Consider the following 25,775-nt stretch of genomic DNA (forward strand, 5'->3'; position numbering starts at 1 on the left):
GTTCGCAGATGCGTAGTCGTGCTGCTGGCCGCTGTGCTCGTTCGCCCAGCGCAAAAAAGTGCTTCCCGCACCCCAGTTTTATGCTGTACGGTAAAAATATCAGTTGATTTTATTTCCTTAGTACCTATAATTACTTCGCTGACTCTTCTCCCGCCTTCAAGAGGCCTTATATTTTCCTACTGGAGTACCAGTCAGCGAAGCGTCGCATGTCGCTTGTGCAGCGCTTGTGTGAAGCGACCTTGACTTGAAGCTAGATACAGTGTACAAACTAACCAAGTAAAGAAAGGCACATTCTTCCATTCACAAACGTGTCCTGGCTTCGTTTCAACTGAGCGAACGAATTGCGACGACCCGTCGGCGGCCGGCGGACGAAACGCTGGGCCGAGTGACTCTGTCTGAAGGCCGGGGAGCCGTGCAGTAGCGCAGCCAATTGCGAGCTCGGCTCCTCTCGACGTCACACGAAAACGCCACAGAAAATGGGCGAGCGTAAAGAGAGGAGGACAGCATTTTCGAATTAATTTTTCTACTAAATAAAATCGCGTAAACGCGCCCTGAGTGGTCGAAACATGGCCTGGGAACTCCGGACTACAATTTGCGCCAGTAATACCGCAATGTTTACATATTCCTTCAGTGTCCCTTTAAGAACCTGCAGTGCGAAGACGATGCCGCCGAGAGTACCGCACAGCGCCAGGCTGGAAATTATAAAATACTGTAGGGAGGGTGTTCCCCAACGAGAGATATGCCGAAGGACCGCAAGGTCTACGACAGCGTCAACCGTATAATACAAGCATATCGGCAAGAGAACGGCCGAATCGACGACGCCCCACGGCCCGGAAGACCCCGCTGCACTTCCGAAGAAGAAGATCTGCTCATCTTTGCCGCCATGACGGATCCTCCCTTTCAAATAGCTAGGGAGATTCGCGACAACGTGTCGTTGGACATCAGCGACGCCACAATTAGGCGGCGCCTGAATGAGGCTGGTTTCAATGGCTGCATTGTAGCCCAGAAACCTTTCAACACCGAGCGGCAGAGGGTGCAGCGCCCGGCATTCGCTCGAGCCCACGAAGCCTGGAGTCTCGACGACTGGGGAGAAGTGGTTTTCAGCGATGAATCCACATTTTCCTCCAGGTGGGACCAGCAGCGCCGCGTCTGGAGGCCATACAACTGCAGGTATGCCCTTACTTCCTTCTGGAGGCTTTTTCAAACCGAATTGTTGTTTCTCATGCGGCGAAAAGCAACACTTCATGTGCTGAGATTAGGGCCCGGGTTCAAGATCCCCAAGCGGACGAATTATTTGTAACTCTCCACGGCCGGGCACTCCATTGCACTGAGCGGGAGTTAAAGCCCCCCTTTTTATGCTAATTTGAAACCGAAGTTCTTTGCCAGGCCTTTCAAAGCGAGTAAATGGCTGCGCCAGAAACTGTATGTGAAATTGGGAAAAACGTAGTACGAAGAAGTTCAAGGGTGAAGAACAGCTTTTCAAGGACCCGTTGTAGGGAAAAAGGGGACTGTATCAACATTATAGGTAATTTTGGAAAGAGATGTTACGAGGCACAAATAGAGAGCCCCGTTTTAGTCAGGGAAACAGAAAATGCCAGCTTCTTTTTGAGATACGCGAATGCGTGCAGGCCAGTGCACCTAGTGCCGTGGCAGTTGTAGGTGCAGTGTCATCGCGGTACCAAAAAGGAAGAAACTGCGCCATTTACCACTGCAATCCAGTAACCCGTGGCCGCAGTTGCACATTGTTGCGCTACTGAACTAACTTTTGGTGAAGGCGAAAGCGAAGAGTGGCCGTGTGTCGAGATCAGGAAGCACGTAATTGATCGCTCAGAAGAAAAATATCAAATGCCATGTAAAGGAGGGGCCCATGAGGCTCATTTCCGATTTGAATTTTGCGGTAGCCAGCATTAAGGAAGTCTCGATATTGCTTTCTTTCGGTAATATGCCTGCCGGCCCGGTAAATTCATTTGGCCTTATTTTAGAAGACCTCCGCTTAAGGAAGTTTTCTATCGACAATATTCACGATTTGTCTGTTCGATTTGTCTGCATAAATTCCTTCAATAGACTTCTTGTTTGCGCGACTTTACGGACAATTCGTATTCAAAAGAACATATCTCTCTTTACCTCTTAAACAAATTATGGTAATTTGCACCGTGATCCAGTGTGTTCCATGCAATGGTATTAGGCTTGTTTGCGCGTAACTATAACATTCTTCATTACCACAACAAATTCATCCTGAGTAATACAAAACACAGCGTACTCGCACGAAAAAGAACCCATTCCTGCAAGCGGAGCTACACTGTTGTTGATCTTTTTTTCGTTTCCCTTCTCTAGCCCTCCTCACAACGCGCCCTCGTTCATGTTCACGACGGAAAACAGTTTATTGCGTGCATTTCAAAACTTTTCATTGGCCACCAAACCATCATTGTTAGTGCCCATATGTTTTCTCAAGGTTGCGTTTTACAACAATGGCTTTCCAATGTTTTTTCTTGTTTCTTGCCAGATACCAGCCTGGGTATGTGTCCCATGTCCTCAGCAGCGCTCGGTGTGCTGTGAATGTGTGGGGAGCCATCACCAGGGACGGCCTTGGCCCACTCGTTAAGCTTCCACAGCCCTTCAATTCGGCCGCCTTCTGCGACGTAATAGACCATATACGCTCCTCCCTTATGCCCTGGACGGGCCCTTCAAGGACGGCTGCTACGTTTTGCAACAAGATCGAAGCCCCGTCCACACTTCAAAGGCCGTCCAGCGGCTACTGGAAGGGCGCGGTGTGTGTTTACTCGAGTGGCCCCCGAATTGGGCCGATTTGAACCCTATAGAGAACGTGTGGGGGGCCATGAAGCATAATATTGCTCATCTAAACCGCACCACAGCGACCGCCGACGATTTGTGGATGGCTGTGAAAGCGCAATGGGAAACTCTCCGACAGAAGCCTGGCTACGCTGAACAACTGTACGCCTCACTGCCCCGCAGGATTGGAGACACCATTAGGGTGGACGGCGGCTTCACCGGCTACTGAACGTGCGAACTGAATGAACGTAAATTAATTTGTAACACGTCGGTTACTTTCATTTTAATTGTTCATGTAAAATATTTTCATGCATTGTTTTTAAGACATCTAAATTATTTTCATTTATTCAAGTTTTGAATAAATCCAAAAGTCGGGATTGGGGCGTTGCCCATTTCTGTTCTCACACCATCCCGAATACGGGTCTAATTGCAACTACCTTCGCGCTGCTACAGAGTTACACAAGGTGTTTGTAACAGCGGATCTGTTCTAGGGCTGGGCTTTACGGCAGTCAGGTGTGGTATCGCATCACGCTCCTTCCGGATCCCGTTTTCCCACCCCGTAAAAGCCAGTTCCCCTGCAGTACGAAAAAAAATCGTAAAAGTATCAGAAAGATACAAGGCCCCGTATTTAGAGGCCTTTATTGGACTCTAGAAATTGCTTCCAGCAATGCAAGTGTGTGTAGCGCTGAAGCCAAATTACAAAACTTGGTGGCAGGCTTTTTTACATTGCCGGATACGCAGTGAAGCATGCCCGTTTACGGCGGGAGCGCGATTACAGAAAACGGCTCTAACGTGATCCTGAGTGCACAGTGGAGTTGTAAACGACACAGAATTACGGTCTGCTGTCAATACAGGGCCATCTACAAAGGGAGCATGGTTACAGAAAACGGTTGTAACTCTTGTTTTACAGGGACTACCCGGAAACAAATTACGTGACACTTCGCCGCTAAGACGACTCTAACACTACGGGCGCCGCAGCTCCGCTGGTCATCCTTCTTCACAGAGTGAAAAGACGCAGTTTTTTTTAATGGCGCGTGTCGAAGCCTCAGAACAACAATAATTTGTTTGCCTTACTATCGACATAACAGCGCAAAGGAGTTGATTGAAAGCTGTAGCTCCTTCTTCACTCGTTAAAAATATAGGCAGCATGCTTTCCCGCAGAGCAAATTTCCATCGTATCGGCATTTAATCATTTCCCTTCTTCAAAACAGGCCTGGACTGAGTGACAGCAATGCTTTAGAGAAAACCAAATTAAGAAAAACAATGTATCGAAGCGGGATCTTTTTTTTTTTTAATAACAAACATTTCAGCGAATGCGCTTTCTGTATTGTCCAGGGAGATCTTATTGTGGGCCTGCAGTGAATTATATCACAAAGACATGCTATGGGAAACAGCAGCCGGCTACAGTTTTATTCATCCCTTTACAGCGCGCCACAAGGCACGTTTCCGAGCGCGCGTAGCTTCGTCCCGCTCTACAGCGGCCGATTCGGCCGCCGCTGATACATGCGAGCGGCAATGCAACCAGCGCCCCTCTATAGCCCAGCGCTGCCTTTTTAAAACCGCCACGCCCGGTACGACCCGCCAGCAGAGCAACGATCAAACATATCAGATAGGGCGGCGGGGGCAGTGCGAGCACACTCTTAAACCGGCGCTCCTTAGTTCCCGTCGGCGCCCGCACGCGGCGCAGCGATGCAGTTCGGCCACCACTCCCATGCTCCGTTTACTTCTGCGCGGACCTGTACAGGGCTGAGAAATTGAACATAAGAAAGGAAAATTTCTATGATAATTCTCTGGGCAGTTCCTTGCTTTTTGAGACTAGAGCAGATTGCTTGCGAACTAACAGCTTTGTGGGGAAATATCCACAAAATGATGGGGTACGCGTTGTCTGCGGAAAAGAAACAGAAACTATGCGTCACATAGAATGTAAGGGCATCCATCCAAATCTACATGAGGGAAAAATTCGGCTTGCAGAAGCCCTAGGATTTAAAGCTAGCAAGGACGAAGTTAACTTCAAGGCTGTAGGGGCGACAGAAAGAAGATTAGAACGCTGGTGGAAGAAAAGCAGAGAGGAGAATATTGCCTAGGACAGTTATCACCTGTAACAGCAAAAAAAAGTATTTCGTGTCTAATAAGCTTTTTGTGCCTGCCTTAAGCACGCTAGTATTAAACCAAGAGTATAAAACAGGTATATTAGTCTTTTTCTTGGTAAGATGACATCATCACCCCGCTACAAAGGGGAAACCAATATAAATCATCATCGCTAAGGTCCCTAAAATTACTAAGCTTGTGCCAACCGCTCCTTCCTTCTCCGCCGCTCTCCTCTTTTTCTCTGCCCTCACCCGAGGCGGCGTGCGCCCTGGAACTCGGCGGCGATGTTGCCATTTTTCTTGGCTGCTTCATAGCAGACGCCCTCGCAACGCTACAGGCCGCTCGCTGGAGTTTTTCTTGTACTTTGCTCTGGTTTTTCCGCCAAATCACTATTTGGTGGCATTTATATCATTTCTAGAGTCCTATTTTACCAACACGCACAGAGTGAGGTTGCTTTGTTTTATATTTTTGCCTGCAAAAGGATATTTGTCAGGGGTGGTTGCCGCTCACGCATACCAACAGCGCGTTGTTTACGTCTGCGGCATGCTTGTAATATCTCAAAATATTTCGTGAACGCGAAAGGATCGAACGTGAACATTTCGAACTGCTCTGTTACGCTAATTCCTTTCTTGCATTTTAGTGACTGTGGTCGTGCAATCACTGCACAGAGGGCTTGCGCACGGTTCGCGGCGGTACACAGAGCGCTTCATTCGCAAATGCCGTCGTTCCAGCGCTGCATGCGCTGGCATCCTTGAATTCGCCTTTCTTACGATGGTTGTGAATCATTAGCGGCGTTCAGTCTTCCCCCGCTTTTACTACCTACATAATCCTACCTTAATTCCCCGCAGTTTAGAGTGATTTCCCGTTTTAGGGGCGAAGCTCCTCTTGCTCGGGCCCTGTACCGTCCCTCGTTGCTGCTGTATCCGGCACATTAATGATGATTGTGGCAGCATCCTCCTAGGGATTGGCCAGCCAAAGATTGGCCGAAGAGGTCGAAACGTTCAACGCGTTCGTTACTACCCAACAAGGAGGAGAGGAAGACGAAGAGGTTGTCGTTTGTCGCCTGCGAGCTCAAGACACGTACCGGGGGTACGCGACACAAGACGGTCTGCAGAAGGCGACGGCCAAGGTGGCTAAAATGTCACACACCGAATTCGCCAACTTACCCATGGAGATTCTCGTCTTCCCAAACAAGCCCTACATAATCACCACAAACATCGACGTCGTCAACGGGCTTGTCCACGGAGCGCTGGTAAGCTTGACGTGTCGAGTCTTTATATGATGTGCGGGCGAATGTTTCACGGTTTTACCGATAAGCATTTCAGCTTTGCCCCTCTCATCATCGTTCACTTCATGGAGATGGCGGGATTTTTTTTTTTTACCTAGCCGCATTTTTTTTCTCTTTACGGCCTCAATTTGCGCCGCACCGACGAAGCACATACGCAGCAAATCACTTCAATGTCATAACAACGGGATTATAATACTACCCGGGTCCATTACACACAAAACATGAATTCACTCCACAAGAAGCTTACATGCACTCGTAACGCACACGCTACATGGTCAGACGCAAGCTGCCGACGGTGAAAGCAAACGCGAGTTCAGGTGATAAATTCTTGCGTCACGAAAACCTTACGACCACCGAGTGAACATGCTACGGCGCTGATAATTATGCTGAAAGTTAAGCGCGCACATGACAAATACACGGCCTCTTATGCTAATCAAAGCTTACGACGCGACGAACTCGCCGCTGCGCGCAATGCCTACTCTGAACAAAGGGTGGACGACGGTCGCGGAGGGAATACGCATTTCTTCTTAAGTGACCGCTCCAGCGTGCGCAGAATTTAAAAAGCGAGAACAAGCATTCAGAAACTTCCCTCGCAAAAGATTGATTGATTGATTGATTGATTGATTGTAGGGTTTAACGCGCCGACGCAACGCAGGCGATGAGGCGCGCCGTAGTGGAGGGCTCCGGATTGATTTTGACCACCTGGGGATCTTTAATGTGCGCCGAAATCTCGAACACACGGGCGTTTTTTCTTTTCGCCTCCATCAGAAAAGCGCCCGACGCGGCCGGGAATCGAACCCGCGACCTCGCGCTCAGCAGCGCAACGCCATAGCCACCCCTCGCAAAAGAGTGATGGCAGCGTCGGCTTGATGTTGTGGGATTCTACACTTCACACACTACGCATTTCCCACCCTGCAGCCATCCGCGCTCAGCAAACATGCCTTGCGAGCGCCGGCTGCCGACGGGTCCGTTGTTTGCGGAGACAGACAAAGGCAGGAGGCGGAGAGGGCAAAACATCAATGACAGCATTTATTGCAAAGTGCAAACCAAATATACTGCATACAGACTAATAGTAGGCCATAACGGTAACACTGGGAGCGAGGCATTAAACAACGCTAGAGATCGAGATGGTTCGACTCACCGTTGGCATACCGGAGCAGCGGAGCGCTGCACAGTGCGAACGCGGGTGCAGTCTCCCAGCTCGTCCGGACGCGCGTTCCCCACGTCAGGACCAGCGCGCCAAAACGTCCGCGCGCTACCGGATCCCCAAGACAAGAGAGCGTCCTCACGTCATCCCACAACCCACCACCCCTCGCCTTTTGGTGGCGCTAGTATCGAGGAAGAACTGGTTCTCGGGAAAGGCAGAGGGGAAAAGGGTCAACGCCTCCACCAGGGCGACAACAAACCGTTCGGTCGCTAGCGCCCTCCCGTATCGTTCCCGTCGTGTGAGCGAGGCGCGTGTGCACGCCGGCCGCGATTTGAAGCTAGCCAGAAAGGGGTTCGCGTGAAAGTAGCGATCCCCACATCCCTCCCTCCTAAATTCCTTGCGTACGCCGTTGAGAGCTGACTACAGGATTAGAGGCGACTAAAAGTTCGTTCGTCGATTAAATCGTTAGTCACTGCATCGTGTTGCCTACGCCGGCTTCCACTCGTCCAATGCCACCGCTGGTAGTGTACCAGCAGGCTCGGTCGTCGCCCGCTGATGTCTGCAAGCAGGTAGCTCCGGGAAGAATCGCACCAGCCAACCCAAGCAAGCGCTGCTCAAGTGGCGGCACATCCGTGATGGCCCGTGGCCGCCGAGCGACCCGAGACTGCCGACTCTCTCAGCCAGGCTGGTGGTGGCATGCCGCACCGCAGCGCTTCAGCAGGCTCGGCAGCTCGCCCGGAACAGTAGACAGCGGCATAAACACGCTCCGTCATGTGGCTTAGCTGCACAAAGAAACTCCCCGCACCTTGAGTGTACGGCAGAAAAATAGCTCTCCGATCGCGCCGCCTTTGTGGCGCTATCCTAACGACAACTGCCGAGTTGTCAGCATTGCCATCCCTCTGTCAATGTCAACAAAGCCCAATAAATAGTCCAGACCCTACAATGTATAGGGCAGAAAAAAACAGGCTGCAGTAGCCCTTTAATCCCATTCATCACGTGGTTTGATGTCGAATATCACAATTGCCATGGCATCGGCATAACTACTTGCTTGCTAACGTCAACAAAGCACGCCAAAGTGTCCTAACGCTGCCGCGTGCCGGGTAGGGAGAATACCAACTCAATTGCATCAACAACGTGACACAATCTGATGGTTCAGCTGCTAATTGTTTGTCAGCAATTCAACCGCTCTGGAAATGTCAACAGAGCTAGAACCTGTTCTAACCCTATACGGTACAAGGCACAAAGAACACACACGGTCGCATCCACCGCCCGGCGCTATGCTTAACCACAAAAATGCGAAAGCAGTATTTGCTCGCATCAGTAACTCGCTTCATTTGCTCGCTTCATTCATACACATGAACGCGGAAACAGTATTTAGTCCCAACGACAGCCCTATGTTCACACACATGAACGCCGCTTGCGTAAAAATGCTGAAATACGTTTCAACACACTGGCGCTTAGTTTACGTGAACAGAGCTTGGTCTCTCGAGCCGAACAAGAGGGCTCCTGGGACGTTACAATCAGAAGGCGCAAAGTTTACCTCGCGTAATTCTCCCCGTCAGTGGGAGAGGGATGAGGCCCCCCTTCAGTCCCGTCACCCGCGTGGCGCGACAACAAGAACAGCTACGCTGCGGAAAGCATTTTTTCAAGCAGCGAGGGGTCAAAGCAACAGTCTTTCCTGAGGCGGGAGAGATTCCTTTCTCTCGCGCGAGGCGATCAACAAAAGAGGGGGAGCGCTCCGTGCGCCCTCGCATTGTGCCCAAGGTCGCGCCTTCTCCGGGAGGACCGGCTGTGAAAGCCTTCGGGTCACTCACTTAGGCAAACGACCCGCATCCAAAAACACACCAAAATAAAACAGACCAAACGAAAGAAACCCTGAACGTGCCCGTACGTGCAGCCGTGAGGAGACATCTGCTTTGTTAGGGGCCTACACGCTCGCTGCAACACAAGCAGCTTAAGAGCGAACGGCGCCTACCACAATCAGCGGTATCGGAGCGCCCGTGCCAGGCTGCAATACCAGCTAGCCTTTTGCGGCACACGTGGCCCGGCCACACGGCTCCCAGAGCTTCGACTCCCGGAGTCAACAAAACATCAAAGAAAAACTGCCAACTCCCCTCGCGGGAACCCCTGTGTAGATGCGACGCATAGGCGGAGCGGCGAAGGGACCGCGTTTTATAGCGCGCATAACGTTGAGGGGACTGCGTAAGCCGGTCCCAGTCGATGACGACGTTGGCGTACTTGTAAAGCGGCGTGGACTCTAGGTGCTTGAGCCAAGCGTGGATGTTGCTTCGCCGGAGAACGGCACACCGATTATATGCGCAGCGCGCCCAAAGGAGAGGAAAGCGCGGTAGAGAGAGTACTGCCCATGCGCCGGCCCCAGCGCGTCTGCCGCGGCTATGACGCAACGTGTCGCGGCTATGACGCAACACAATCCAACACAATCCACTTTAATCCAATCCAAATCCAATCCAATCCAATATAATCCAATCCAATGCCCCTCGCGAGAGGGTGTTCGCTATCGGAGAAAAGAGAGGGTGAGCGGCGGAGAGCGCAGCTGGCGCGGCGAGGAGAATGGGGGAGGGGCGGACAACGCCGCCGACGACGACGACGACGACGCCGGAGGGACAAGGCGAGTGAATCAGATGCTCTGCATCTAAAAACTCGGACCCAAATGGCAGCTTTCGTACACACTCACTCTGGGCTGACACAATGGCGCGGGCTCCCTGGCCTCGCTTGAATGCAAACTCGGAAACCCTCGTTTCCATGAACAATAACGTCCCGACAAAAATTCCGAGACCACGTACGTGTTAACTGGCAGCGATGTCCTGGCATATACGCGATTGCTGCAAAATCGGCGCTTAACAAATTAAAAACGCCGCAGCAATAAATAATTCACCTCACTCTCAGGAAAGTTCACCTCTGCTAATAACTCGCTCCAATCAGTTAGGCTTGCAGTCTGTTGTCCATGCTCGGATCGTCCGACGCCAGAACAAAGGATGCTGCCGTGCCTACTGCTCGTCTCCGCAAACATGGCCTCACGTTGGGGCGCCAGATGTGGGGTTCTACATTTCACACAGTAGTGAGTTCCCTCCCCGCAGCCATCCGCGCTCAACAAACATGCCTTGCGAGCGCCGGCTGCGGACGGGTGCGTTGTTTGCGGAGACAGACAGAGGCAGGAGGCGGAGAGGGCAAAACATCAATGACAGCATTTATTGAAAAGTGCAAATCAAATATACCGCATAAAGACTAATCGTAGGCCATAACGGTAACACTGGGAGCGAGGCATTAAACAACGCTAGAGATCGAGATGGTTCGACTCACCGATGGCATACCGGAGCAGTGGAGCGCTGCGGAGTGCGAACGCGGGTGCAGTCTCCCAGCTGGTCCGGACGCGTCTTTTGTGGCGCGCTCCCCACGTCAGGACCAGCGCGCCAAAACGTCCGCCCGCTACCGGATCCCCAAGACAAGAGAGCGTCCTCACGTCATCGGACAACCCACCACCCCTCGCCTTTTGGTGGCGCTAGTATCGAGGAAGAACTGGTTCTCGGGTAAGGCAGAGGGGAAAAGGGTCAACGCCTCCACCAGGGCGACAACAAACCGTTCGGTCCATGCAGGAAAAAAAAGCTTAGGAGAGGCCCTGACGTCCCACCCAGCGCAGCCGGAAACGCCATTTCTGAAGTCGAATGGCGGACTCTTTTTGCCTCTCTCTCGGTGCACCTTCTCCGCCTCCTCCGTCCTGTATTGCCTCTCTTGTCGTCTGCATCTGCCAGCGCCGAGACGGCAGAAATCAGCTGATAGGCAGGTAGAAGGCCGTTTGGCAGCGCGTGACCGTGAACCTAAACGAGCGGTTACACTGTTACACGTCTTCAGTGTGGCCGCAGCAGTTTTGCGAAGCGGCTCGCTCTAACAATGCCGCAATGCTCGGTGCCAGGCTGCAAGTCGCGATCGGTACCCAAGGAATTGGGCGTCACTTTCCACCGGTTAGTGCATCATTCCGCTGACAAGTATTGCTGTACATTAGTGTGCATTCATCCTTTGTTTGCAATCGCCGCCGTTTATTGGTTCCCAAGCGATGGAGAACGCCGCAAACAGTGGGCGAACGCCGTGCGGCTACCGGACTGGAAAGTTGCCCAAGTTTTCGTTGCAGTTTCACTGGCAATCCCAGAGATGACTAGTCAATTAAACGGCCGTTCTATATATATAGGTAAGCAGCACTTCATGCAGATTTCAAGCTAAAAAATTGTGGAATGTTTTTGCCGTTGTTCGCGTGCCTTCGATAAAATTTTTTTGCGAAGGAGGAGGAGGCAAAACATTTTATTGAGTAAAAAAAGGAGAGGGTGGGTGGCGTCAATAAACTTTTTTTCGCCAAGCTTCAACTTGTCTCAGTGTCAATAAATTCAAGGTGATATCAGTTGAAAACGTTCATACGCAGTATGAAGCGTTGAAAAGCGAAATCCAGAGCGAGACCACAAAAAGAGCCAGATTCCAGATCCAGCACTCTTCCAGTCAACAGACGGACACCTACTAAGGTAATAGGACGATGGAATTATATCAACTGGGAATCTACCTTGTAACAGTTGCAAAGGCACTGCCGCGCATTGCCGGCCTAGCAAACTACATGCAGCGGCGATAACCAAAAAATTGAGTTGCGAATCGTTCGGTTGCAAGTCGCCTACGTACTGCACACCGTGTATCACTTCCCGAAAATCTACCTGACGGGTGTCCGCGCGTACGACGGGACGGCGCGTTCACGATATCTGCACTTCAATAGGCGCGTCGTGATCGCGACCGGAGCAAAAGCTTGACGCGGTACAAGGTGCACTTTCAAGTAGAAATTAAATGACATATTCACATCGGCGCTGCTGTCGCAACTCGCAGCATCCTTTTCGAGTTCCGCAAGAAACAGCGCAGCAAAGCGAAGCAGCAATCTTCGCAATCGGACGACAAGGCAGGCGCTGCCTTTCCTCCATGACTGGCGAACGGCGGGCGGGCTGTTGCTAGGACGCCGTTGCTAACGTGACTTCCAATGGCCGCCGAAAACACGTGACTTCCTCCACACTTTTGCAAATGCGCGGGGATAGCTGGGGGCCTCTCCTAAGCTTTTTTTTCCTCCATGGTTCGGTCGCTGGCGCCCTCCCGCATGGTTCCCGTCGCGTGAGCGAGGTACGTGTGCCGCCGGCCGCGATGGGAAACTAGCCAGAAAGGGGTTCGCGTGAAAGTCGCGATCCCCACAAAGTATGCCTGTTCAAATGTATGCAACCAAACTTTTCTCGTTTCTGCGTCGCGTTTCCCGAACGGAATAACGAAGTCTTTTGCCATCCCTGACCCTATTCGCGCTGCCTATAAGGCAGAACACGTCGCCACCGTGAAGCAGCATAAATCGACACCGATGCGACATTTGTTCGGAACGAGCATCTAATTCTTACTTTGCTATTCTCTGGCGCGCACGATAAAGCCGACACTGAAGCTGCGCAGCCAAACATGGCACCGCACCTGTGGTGTTGCGCAATGCTCCCGCCGGTGAGCCGAAGCGGCCGCCAAAGAAGAAAAACAAAAAGCGGCAGCTGCCACGTGACTTCTCTGTTGGCCAATGGCAGGCGGCGCTTGCCGGAGAAAAAGAAAATAGCAAAACCCGGAGGAGGGAAGGAAGGCGAGTAAGGGCTAAAGGCGGCAAGATCATAGAATGGCGCTACCTTAGTAATTTTTTAACCGTCGCCAGTGGACCTCCAGCACGGGCGGGGTAGAGGAGCGGCACGCGTAGTTGTCGCTGCCCTAGCCCTGCCGTGGTTACAGGTGATACCTGTCAGTGTTAATTTACATAGGCGTCCTTAAAATAGGCTATAGATTCCTCCCTTTTGAATATTTGGTCTAATAGGGCTGAACAGCCTAACATTATCATCCGGAAGCGCCGAATCAAACATGTGAAAGAAACATTTTAACATGGCACGTGAAGAAAATATGCGAGGCCTTCATATCATAACAGCGACTGTGTTATATGAAAATGGGGAGGCAGGCAATAAACACGGCATTTACCGTGACTGAAATATCAATTGTCATTTTTCATTTCAAATGATGTCTTAGTTTGCACACGCACAGGGCACTACCAGTGACGCGAATGACTTCAAGTCGAAGGAGATACGGTTGTCGCTTAGCTAAAAGTGACTTTGCTATTCCCGCTCCGGTCGGGCTGAGCGGACCGCCGGCAGCGGAGCGCACTGTCAAAAACATACAGCTAAAACTCGTAGTCATGCAACTGGAGCGCACAACGAGTCTCCTTTTTGGGTGAGATATAGCAGCGAAGATATTCATTGGTACCGGTGATATTCTGCGGCAGATCCAAAACGCGCGCGGCCGGCGTTGTCAGCTTACATGACCTGAGACGATGCGTCGACTAAGAAAAAAATTGCGCCAATCCACCCTGTGAATGCGATTGGAAAGCAAAGCTGCACACGGCACCCAGAACGATTACCTATGCGACGTCCCTTAAATTCAGTCACGTCACTCTACAAATAGTGAAACCAGAGGGAAGTGAAATGCACTTATCCACACCACTTATTACTTCAGAGATATTCTTAGTAAGGTTAAATCAATGATGATGGTTGAACGGTGGTTGGTTGAGCTGTATTGGTGTAGCAGAAGAGTGGATTTTTTTTTATAAAAGTAAAGACAGCTCAAACCCCGAGTTAGACGATCTCACTTCTTCATCTCTGCCGCCACGGACGGAGGCGACAAGACTGGTAGCCGAGACGGTGAAGGAGGCCGAGATTTGGAAGGAGGAGGAGCACGAGGAAAAGGAGGAAGTACTTCTGTTGAGATTTCTGAACGGCCCAGAGTGCGGCCCAGGGGAGTGGTTCTTTCTTCACTGGAGTCCATTTGAAGTCCGCGCCTCCTGTGCTCTCTCCACCAACTGAAACTGGGTAGGAAGACAGGGTCTAGACAGCAGCATCTCCCATTTCTCTTGTTGGGTAGTTGACGGAAAGAGAGGAGGGTGTTCAGGGCTAAAGTCGCACACCGACATTATGTGGTGGAGTTTCCCTACTTCTGAGCAATATTTACATTCAGCGTCGTAGCTATTCGGGTGCTTCGCGTGAAGACGCGTCGGCGTCGGGTGTGGGCAGGAGCCGGATTGTATAGGCCTCCTGCGCTGGAGTGATGATGATGATGATGATGATGATTTCTATTGGTTTCACCTTTGTATCGGGGTGATGACATGTCATCTTACCAAAAAGGACTAATATACCTATGTTTTACACTTTTGGTTCAATACTAGCGCTGCTTAGGGCAGGCACAAAAAGCTTATTAGGCACAAAATACTTTTTTTTTTCCTGTTACAGGTGGTAACTGTCCTAGGCAATATTCCCCTGTCTGCTTTTCGTCCACCAGCATTCTAATCTTCTTTTCGTCCCCTCGACAGCTTTGAAGTTAACTTCCGCTGTGATACCCTTAAATCCTAGGGCTTCTGAAAGCCCAATATTCCCTTCATGTAGATTTGGATGGATACCCTCACATTCTAACACGATGTGCCGCATAGTTTCTGTTTCTTTTCCGCAAACCACCCATACCCCATCATTTTGTGAATACTTTCCCACAAAACTCTTAGTTCGCAGGCAACCTGCTCTAGCCTCAAAAAGCAAAGCACTGCCCTGGGAATTATCGTAGAAATTTTCCTTTGTGATGTTCATCTTCTCAGCCCTGTACATCTCTAACGACGTTTTAGCTTCCATTTTTTCCCTCCATTTATTCGTTTCAATCTGCCTTGCCTCTTTTTTGGTTACCTTGGCTGTTTTGGATTCCCCACTGCTCTTTCAGTTTTGGCGACATGCAGCGCCCCTAGCGGCCGACGCGTCTGGGTAATACAAAAGCAGACGACCCTCGCTGCCCTCCATGTGTTTTCAATTACAAGCCAGAGTGAAAGTTGGTTGTGGCGCTTTGTGGCGTGTGTAAATGACTGCATACTGTATGAAATAGCCCTTAAAGTAGTTGCAGAGGCTAAACAAAATAATACCCGCTAAAAGAAGCCGATTTGTCGGCTTTCTTTTGAACTAGCTGTCGCGGTGGTCGCGCCGTGGGACCGTATCGCCAGGTCGGGTGGTTTAACTGTTTGACGACAGTTACAGTTTTTTCTTCTTGCGTGCGGTCGACAAAGGGAAGTTCACGAGTAGCATAAACACGGAACACTGCTCATCCTATATCCTGAGGTAACTGCAAAAGGTTGCTTCAGTTGGAGCATGCAAGCTAACTCAAGAAATGCGCAGCCGACTCAGCTGACACTGCTGGCCTGGCACCGCCTTTGAAACGAGTGTAGATTTTGTTTCGTATTTTCGCAAACTAAATGATTCTTGCGTAACGTGTTACGCCGCCCGATTTACAAACGGCAGGGTACATGTATACTAGCGAGTAGGTGTGGCAATAGACGCAAAACATGCACCAAATCACACGCCCGCTGCCCGCAGAGATGTGTACTTCTATAACATCACATAACACAGCATAACATAACACAGCCGCATACACGGCGCGAGGCCCCGAATATTTACATACGATCATCACTGACTGTGTTGGTTTTCTAGTGCTCGTCGAATCTGAACGCCGACACGCCAGTTTAGACTTCAAAGGGAGTTGGACAGCGAGACAAGAACAGAGAATTGGCGTCCTCCAGTTGAATTGCCCCCCCGCGCCGCCCCCCCCCCCCCATGTTCCCACTTCGCCAGGTTTTTGTCAAATATTATTAGAAATTCGCAGAATTTTTTCTCTTTGCATTCAAAGCCCCCCTCCTCCTCCCACGCGATTTGCCGTCCAGCCTTCCGCCGTGTCGGCTGCATGGAACTCGGCCGTTGCTGACCCTCGTTCTAGGCTGTTAAGTGCGAACTGGGTATGTATGCTGCAAGAGCGTAATTAATTAAAGCGAGAGCAAACAAGGAAAGCGAAGCGGCCTTTTAGAATTCGCCCGACCACTTTGTTTTACGGCCACTAATTTCGGAATCGCAAAACAGATTTCACGCTTCTGACGGTCGCGGCATTTTGTCACTGAGACACGCAACAAAACGGCAAGCTAACGCTGCACCATGTATTCGTAACGGCGACGCAAACGAGCACTGTTTAATGAAAGTGCACGCATAGTGTGCAGGTACACAAAAGAGCGGCGCACCGCAGCAGGCGAGCCTGCGGTCAGCCGGACTCGCTGGCTTTTTAAAGCGCGATCATCGCCGATTGCGTCCCTCTTCTTTTTTGATCGGCTGTTTTTGAGAAGTCTTTGTCACCGAGAGTATTAGTTTAAACTAGAAATTTCACTTAAATTTTCAGTTTGTACGACCATCGATCGGTGAACCTGCGAGTAGCAGACGCCGTCACGGTCACGGCACTTTCGTCAGCGCTGTAAACGTGTTTAGCGCTGCAAAGCTTTTTCTCCTAATGCCAAGTTGATCGCTGAACTAGATCGGACGCGTCGGAGATGAGCTGGTGACCACGTCGCAAAATAATCGGGAGCGTCGAGCTCATTTTGCTTCTGTCAACACGGGATCCTATGGGACCCGCGCAGCTTTGTACTACCCGGAAGTACTGCCCGGAAGCCACTTGCGCAGCGCCCCCTGGACAGCGCAGGAGGCCTATATGCCGTAGGGTAGATTGTTTTTCTCTGGAAAGGTGAGGGTAAGGAAAAGGTAGGGTCTGTCTCTGAAGGCGATAATGCTGGGTTATGTCCCTGAACGAGAGAAGCGGGTGAATGTCCTCGTGCAGCTCCATAGCACGAAGGGTAAAAGCGCAGGCTTGTTGGTGGGCGTATTCGTTGTCCTCTGTGGAAGCGTGAGCGGGTGTCCAGATGAGCTGAGTGGAACCACTTGGGGAGTGGGATTTTGGCACACGCAGTGCACGTCGGGACACCAACCCGACTGGAAAGTCCGTTAGGCTTTTGTTTGGAAGCGGTTGCTACCTTCCGCACCCCTGGCTGAGTGAGAGCCAAGGCGATGGCTGCCTCTTTTGCTGCCGTCATTCCTTCGGTCTTCAGTTAGGCACAAGCAAGGAGGTTAGTTTTGGAGGTAGCCACGATGATGGCGTACTACTGCCCTCGATGTTGGGAGGGGTCAGTCTAGATAGGTGCACGATCCTCACTGAGGGTGGTGTTGAGCGCTTGAACCCGTGCTTGTCGGCGACCCCCGTCGTGTGAGGGGTTAATATTCTAAGCAAATCGAGCATCTTTAGTTCTTGTCGCCAAGAGTGCGGGAGTACATCAAACGGAGTGACATTGTGTGCTGCCCAGCCAATCTGGTGAAGGACCCACCGCTGTTCTGTTTATTCGGAGCTTCTGGTTAGAAAGATGTCCCTCTATCAGCTCTTCCACCGTGTGGTAGGTCCCTGTGTTAAGCAGCCTCTCTGTGGACACACGCAGGGGAAGACCAATGGCCTGCTCAACCGCCTTTCTAATCATTATATAACGCCTCTTTATGTCTTCCTTGCCGAGAAGAAGACAGGGGATTGACGTAAGTGATTCTCGAGAAGACAAAAGCTTGAATTAATCGAAAGCTATCGGAATCCTTGAGGCCTCGCTTCTTAGTGGCAACTCGTCTGATAATGTGTATGGTTTGAATTATGCTGTGTTGGAGGCGCTGCAATGATACGTCACTGCTGGTGTTGGCCTGGAGATGTAGGCTCAGGATCTTTAATGTGTTCCGTGATGTGTCGTTTGGCATGAGGGCGGACGACAAGGAGCTGTGATTTTTTACGTGCACTCTGGAGGCCACAGGCTTTAGCACATTGGCGTACTACAAGTGAGACGCCATGCGTTGGTGTGAGCTTCCTTAATTTTGGTAACTCCTAGCGCACGCACCAGGAGCGCACAGGGCGGCTAGACGTGCCGTGGGCGGAGCGAACAGCGGCACATGAAGTCGTGTGGCACTATCACGTGGCATTCAGCGAGAATGCAGGGTGCAAACCAGTAGATGTGCTTAGTGAGTCCACCACCTGTCTTCACCGTCTCCGCGTGGGCTCGTAGCTAAATTGGTAAGACGACGGGCTCTTGTTGTGTTACGCTATTAGATCCAGGTTTGATTCCTGGTGGTGCCAGTAAATTCTTTTATTGGTACGCGGGAGTTTTCTTTTGACTTAAACGGTCGTGAAAGAACCCTTGGGGGGCGGAAGAGGTATAAAGCTTTGCTTTAAAAGAAGGGTTGGGAGGGTAGAGGGTTGTTTCGAAGCGACTTCACTCTGTCGAGAATCTGCTGTATCGTTTCTTTCTTGGGTGCGCAGGCCGTATGAAAGTGCGCGCTCGCCGCTCCTCCAGTCCGGCCGTGGCTCTGCCTTCCTTTCCTCTATCGGAGGGGTGGTGGGTCGGGAGGCCAGCCTAGACGTGGGGAATAAGCGGAATCGCAACTTGTGGGCCCCCGTGCTCACTGTGAACCCGGCCGCCACATCGGGCTGCAATGGCATCACCGTCCCGCCGTACCTGGACGACGTGATCGTCCGGTCCTTAAGCGACGCCAGGTTCCTGCAGGTGTCAAAGTGAGAGTTGCGCGAGTTCTCGCGGAAGGCCGGCACTCGGGCCGAGAGCAAGGTTTTGCGGCTGGCCGTGAATCGGGCTGCGACCTTTATGGATCGGGGGTTGCTGCGAATGCGGTTGCGAGCAGACCAACTGCTTCTCACTGTCTCTTCCGCCCAGCTCCGTCGACCTTCCCATCGTCATCAGCGGACGCCGGCACCCGATGACGACGGACACAACTCCCAGTCTGACTTCTCTGACGTCAAGCTCAGTGAGGAGAAGGGCCCCTTGGCGACTCAGCTGTACAACTTTATGGACTAACGTGGGATGCCTATCAACAAGGGCCCCGTGATGGCCGGCTGGGACCTGAACCTTTACCGGCTGTTCCAGCTGGTGAGAAAGCTGGGCGGCTGCAACCGGGTCACAAACCACAACCCCTGGAAGGCCGTCTACGCGCACCTCGAACTCCCGCCCGCGTCCCACTTTGGGCCAGCGCCGGTCTCCTGCGGGCCTCCTACAAGGAGTACCGACAAGGCTTTGAACACTTTTACCGCAAGCTGGGTTCACAGTGTTGTCGATCCCGCGGTCGGAGCGCGCGCGTCACCGCTCGCGTCGCATCATGACTCGCAACCAACACCGTGGGCTGGACCTGCTTGCTCGCAAGGAGAAAGCCAAAGAATAAAAACGACCAGGTCACGGACGAAAACAAAGAGAAAGACGATGAGAAGAAGCCAAAGGAGGCTGATCCCCTGATTTCGTATGCGCCACTAATATAAGGAACAACAACAACAAGGAGGAGTCGGCATACACACCTACCCCTCCCGTCACGGTCAAAGAGCCGTATGAAAGTCTCAGCCTCTCCGTCTCCGGAGAGGCCGAGACTTTCGCGAACATCGAGGGCCACCAAGCATGATGAGGGCAGCAGCAGCAGCAATGCATCGACTGCGTCTTCGGTTTCGCCAGCCGCCAAGCCATTCGCAGGTGTAGTTAGACTAGACGAAACAAAGATCCGGACAACAGAAGGCTGTCGGCAAAGCGAGAGGCAACAGAAGCGAGATGCTAAGCCCTCTGCCTCCACACCATCATCGCGAAAGAACGAGAGTAGCATCAACTGCAAGGAAGTCGAATTTTCGAAGGAGGCTACCGTCGTGCTGACCCCGACTTTCATAGAGAAGTGGTGGGCCTCCAAGGCGACGAAGAAAATCCACATCCACCACTCCGACGACCACATCTAAGCGACAGCCAAATAGGACCAGGCCGGCAAACTCAGGACAAGGCCGAGCAATACAGGAATGACGACAACAGGGCAAGCAGCAGTGGAGCTGTCGCCCCGTCCGCAGCTGAGTCAGAGGCTATGGCGGAGACAAAGCCAGAGACAAATCCGAAGGCGTGCTCAGAGAGCCGCGGGGAGCACATGGCGGTGCTCACGGGACGTGAGCTTAGACGTGGCCGGCGGGGTGAAGGTGAAGACGGCCACGGGTGCCAGCTGAAAATCTGAGGCCAAGGTGCTTCGCATCAAGGAGGAGTGCAACGAGAAGTTCTACGTCCACTACACGGGCTGGAACATGACATATGACGAATGGGTGCGTAAGAACCGCATTGTGGAAAACGTCGCCGATAAGACTTCAAGACGGAAGTGGCTGCAAAAAGAGAAGGAGAAGCAGGCCTATGCCTCGCTGTACCAAAAAAGTACTACGGGTCCCAGTGACGGTCTGTCAGTGACCTCGAGTCAAAGTACAGGAGGCACGTCAGGTGCATCGTTTGACTCTCCCACCGCTTTGAGCAGGAAGTCGGCACGTCGGGGCCGTCCACCCAGCATCTCGTTCAATTGAAACCACACCCTGTCTGTGGCTCCGCCGCCGGGAAAGCCTCGGCCAATGCCATGTCGACATGGCCACGCGGTTAGAGCGTACCACGATTTCTGCTTCACCGCTTGTCGCCGGCTTGGAGACGCGTTGTCGCGGCCGGCGGAACTCCAGGACACACTCACCGCTTGGTCATGACGGTTACGAACGTACAGAGGACGAAGATGAAGAGGAGGGGGAGGAGAAATAGGATGAAGTCTTGGAGAAGACCGAAGCTTCGATCAAGACGGAAGCCGTCCATCGCCTAGGAAGCGGAGTCGAACTCGCAGCCAGCCGAGCTGAACATTCAATGGGCTGAACTGAGCTAGCAAGATTTGTAGCGGTGTTCGTTGTAGCTGCTTCTCAGTGTCCGCAGAATTCCGCTTCCGCGTGTCTTTCGTCAGATGTCATCACGCCGTGCGAGAGTCGGAGCATAGGAGGCACACACGTTCCCGTTGTAGCTCTCAATTACGCAGCGTTCCTCGGAAGGGATGGGCCCTAACAGTGCCAAATCAGCGAGCTGGGTCGGCCCATCCTGTGTACATCGCTCCAGTGAATGCTTGCTTTTTCGGCGTCTGTTTTCTGTTTCACCGCCAGCTGCAATGCGTTGAGCTGCCATCGGCAGCCCGCATCCACCTTGACACGTCCGTCGTACGAAGGTACACCGTTCACCCGGCTGGACAAACGCAGGCGCGCTGAAGAAAACACGGCGCCGCGAAGCTGTTAAAAGTCGCAGCGGGTGGCCGACCAGCGTTACCGTATCCATCGGGCGGCCAGCCACTGTGAGTTGCACGCTTCCGATGCGTTGACTGTGCAATTCTGACTGTTGTTTGCGCCGGCTGCGCCGCTGCTCAAAATTTGAGAAGTCCAGAGTCGAGGCGGCGGGTCAGTTGTGTCCGAAAACCCGAAAAAGGCGGCCTGCAAGAGGAACAAAGCAGGGACGATACGTACGATAGACATCGCCAGTGGACTGCCACAGCCCCGGCTCTGGGGCACCGGTAACATGGCATGAATGGACACCCTGCTCATTCCTAGAAACAACTTAAGACATTGACGGCGGCGTTATTCGTTGGCTAGCCATTCGTTTCAAGGCCGAATAGCTTTAACGGCGCGAGCTTAGAATCTGCGTTCGCATTCCCCCAATAGGTTGATGCCAGGCATTGCGAACCCTGCGACTTACGTGACAGAAGCCACGGCGTAAAAGGCTTTGTTAAAGCTCACCAACGCACATGGGATAGACGGGTGCGCGGAAGCTGGTTGGTGCAAGTGGACCGGGGCTGGACATCTTGAAATCGACCAATCGGACTTTAGGGCAGAGGGAAAAACTCGCATTACGATTAGACAGGACAGAGTTGTTTCTTTATGTTGCAGAGTGTTTGGAACGTCAAGTATATAGTATGTCAAGTCCGTAGAAAAAGCGTTACTTCCGGTGTAACCTAAATGATTTCGGCGCTGTCGTCTCGTTAAGATGCCAACAGATAGAAAAAACAAATTTTTCTTGGCCTAGCGTTGGCGCACCATCCAAGTCTCATTTCACCAGCTTGGGGAACGAAAGAAAACAGCTAAAAGAGAAGATGTCTACTCGAAAGTATTAAAGTGGTGCGTCTAAACAAAAGGCAAAGTTAGAAAGAGAAGAGCGTGAAAAGAAGCTGCCGAAGATGACGAAATATCTTTGAGTGAGCTTCCATGAAGTAGTGTCATTGCTCCATTACGAGTTTGTTTCAAAATCCTGATAGCACTGGGAGTGCTTCTGTCGAGGACTTATCGACTCCATCGAGCAGCAAGACTTCACTCCCCTTAGTTCAGCGGGTACTGCGCAAAGGATGGCACCCTCCTCTGTTTCAACTTGTGAGCAACCGACGTCAAGCAAGCCCGGTCCTGTCCCTACGCAAGCAACATCCATGCCACTTGGTGCAACCCCTGCCATGGAGTTTCACGTGTGCGTTCTGCCCCACCCGATGTCTACTCCTTCTGATCAACAGGCGCCATACCTCTCCAATCAGCCTACTGATGACGAGTTCCCGCAAATGATGCTCAAAGAGCCCACTGACTTTTTTCACGGTAGCTCGACTGCGGATCATCTTCCCGCGTGCCTCGACAGGACGGATCAGCTGGCGTCTTGTGGCGACAAACTACAGGACCCACAGCAGCAAGAGGTAGGCCCCGAGATTCTGCAAAGTGACCCAGCTAAGTGGCCGGACATTACTACTGATAATTTTCGGGGCAAATGCATTTAGAGGGGTCCGTTGTATTTTCAAAACCGGGTAGAAAGTTCTTCGTCTTCCGGAAGAGAATACAAAACTCAGAAACGACATATGTCACCTCATCTTTTTGCGCAAAAGGCTCTCAATGGGGAGGCATACGAGCGAAATTGGTTATTGTCTTCGAAGTCCAAAGGCTCTGTTTTCTGTTTCATGAGAAAACTGTTTTCGAGCAACCCGAGTTGTTTCACCACGCACGGATATTCTGATTGGAAAAGAGGAGAAGAAAAGGTTCGCGCACATGAAAACAGTGTAGAACACTGGAACTGCGGAGCAGCATGGCTAACCCGCTCTAACTCGAGCAGCACAATTGACAAGGAGCTAGTTAAACACCTGGTCCCTCAGACGGCTTACTGGACAGAGGTGATGGAGCGCGTAGTCGTATTGATTAAGCTTCTAGCTGAGCGTGGCCTAGCGTTTAGGGGCAGCGAGGAGGTTTTTGGCTTCCTGAGAAATGGAAACTATATGCATGGGAGTACTTGAAGCCATTGCCCAGTTTGATCCCTTCCTAGTGGAGCACATCAAACGGTATTGTAACAAGTGGAAATGCCACCCATCATACTTGTCAAAAACCATTTGTGACGAATCCTTCGAGCTCATGGTCAAGGCTTTCAAAGACAGCCTCATTGACGAAGTAAAGAGGGCAAAGTACTTCTCTCTAATTGTTGATTCGACTCCAGACCTTACTCACGTTGATCGGCTGTCAGTGGTTTTACGGTGCTGTTTAAATGCGAAAGTGCACGAACGCTTTCGGGTGTTTGTTCCCATTGAATCTCACACTCACTTCTACCTTTTTGATACCGTGATGTCCCTACTGACAACGAATGGCATCTCAATTGCGAACTGTAGGGGGCAAGCGTATGACAACGCGAGTAACATGTCAGGCAAATACATAGGACTTGAAGCACAAATCAAACAGCTCAACAATTTGGCAGTATACGTCCCGTGCGCTGGTCACTCACTGAACTTAGTTGGCGCATGTAGCGTTGACAGTGGCTTTGAGGCCGTCCAATTCTTTAGTGTCACTCAAAGACTGTACGTGTTCTTTGGTGCCTCCCCCAAGCGCTGGAAATGTCTTCTGGACAGCATAAATTCCACTGCGGAACCCCTCGTACTGAAAAGTCTTTCTCAAACCAGCTGGTCAAGACATGGTGAATGATGCAAGGCTATTACGAAAACTTTCAGTGCAATTTTGCCTTGTCTTGAACACATAGCAAAGAAGGAGAAAGAAAACGGTGACACTAGGAATGAAGCGTGCTCGCTCATTAAAAAAAATGCCAAAACTGGAGGCGGCATTCATGCCGATTTTCTGGTGTGAAATTTTGCAGCGCTTTGACAAAACGAGAGTAGTACGTCAGAAACCAGGCTTAGACAATTCAACTGCTGTAGATCTTCTGAGCTCTCTGGAAGGCATTGTTAATTCGTTGCGGCCTCTTCTTGATACCTTCGAGGCGAGAGCACGCAAGCTGAGTTCCAGTCAGTGTTATCAGGATGAGGGCAAACGTATCGCTTAATTAAGAAAGTACCCGGACGGGAAAAGCGATGGTACGCTACGTGGTAGAAAAAAATGTTTCTTGTAGAGACGTATATTGTGGTACTTGACTCTCTAGGCTCTGCTCTGCGAGTGCGAAAGGCTGCCTACGGTGATCTTTGCGAGCAGTTCGGATTCCTAAAATTGCTGACGGAAAATGGAGGCATGACCTCTCTTTCACAGCAAGCGGAGATATTGGTGGAGACCTACACAAAGGATTTGGAGCCAGTATTTCAGGTTGAAATCGTTCAGTTTGCGAACTTCCTGCAAAGCTCTGTGCCAAGACACGACTGCCCTGGGTATAATAAAGTAGCTACAGGAAAGACAACTTATTAACGTGTTCCCGAACCTTTCCATCGCATCAAAAATGTATCTAAGCATACCTGTGGTAAACTGTGAGAGCGAGCGATCGTTTTCCAAGTTGTCACTGATAAAAAATCGCCGTCGTTCAAACCTTCTGGACGACAAGGCGAACTCGCTTGCTATCATGTCCATTGAACGTGACCTTGTAAGAGGCCTATCTTTCGTGCCAACTACATCGGATTTTCCCAAGGCAAAGGCCCGAAAGATGCCGTTTTAAAAGAGCACTGTTAGTGCTATACATGATTGCCTGTGAGATTTTTTTTCATGTGTGTTCTCCCAACCTGCGTGAGCAAACGTTGAGCTGTAACCCAAAAAAAGTGTACGTCTTCGTTGTTCATCTTTGTTTGTTGTTCTTGCAATGTAACTCGCGCTTTTATCATCCATAGTTTTCTTCTCTCAAATCATCACAAATGGCGTTTGTTCGCACCACCTGTATTTGGTGTCCTCTTTTCTTCGTTTGTTAACTGAGCCGCAATCAAAAATGTTTTATAATTAAAGTTAGTCATCTAACCTGAAGTATGTTGTCCACTTTCTTGTGCTTGCAAGCTCTTAAAATGAATATATACCGAATCTTCTATGTACTTATTATATAACATGTATGACAATTTCCGTACTGTGCGGCTTCTGTTGAATTCCAATAAACACTGTTCTTGATACAATGGCATGTCTCCTCACGAGATTATAGATTTAGTGGTCCAAATAAAACCAAGCGCTTAAGAAAACCTATCTAGATAAAGCGAATTCACATAGTAAACATAGCTGTTGGTGTTTTCACTGGGTGTTTCTCTTTTAGTTTCTTGAGATGGACCAAACTGTATCAATGGCCATAATGTGGTTTACGGCCACGGAACGGACATGTATCGCGAGTTCCGACGGTGATGTTAGTGGCTGCGTTTGTGTTGTGTGCCGCAAAAACAGATTTGACGCATTAAAAACCGATATGACGCATCACTACCGCATGAATCTCATTATTCATACTTGGTTCTTTTTTAATTT

The 25,775-nt window shown here is 51.0% G+C and overlaps 1 pseudogene; it reads left to right on the top strand.

Annotated features, from left to right (window-relative positions):
• The first annotated feature begins 739 nt into the window (after window positions 1-739).
• Window positions 740-25,775, top strand: part of LOC144170887 (uncharacterized) — a 52,069-nt pseudogene continuing 27,033 nt past the window's right edge.

Source organism: Haemaphysalis longicornis, unplaced genomic scaffold, assembly GCF_048455015.1.
Source record: "Haemaphysalis longicornis isolate Haplotype H1 unplaced genomic scaffold, Haemaphysalis longicornis Haplotype H1 scaffold_1, whole genome shotgun sequence".
NCBI classification, from domain to species: Eukaryota; Metazoa; Arthropoda; class Arachnida; order Ixodida; family Ixodidae; genus Haemaphysalis; species Haemaphysalis longicornis.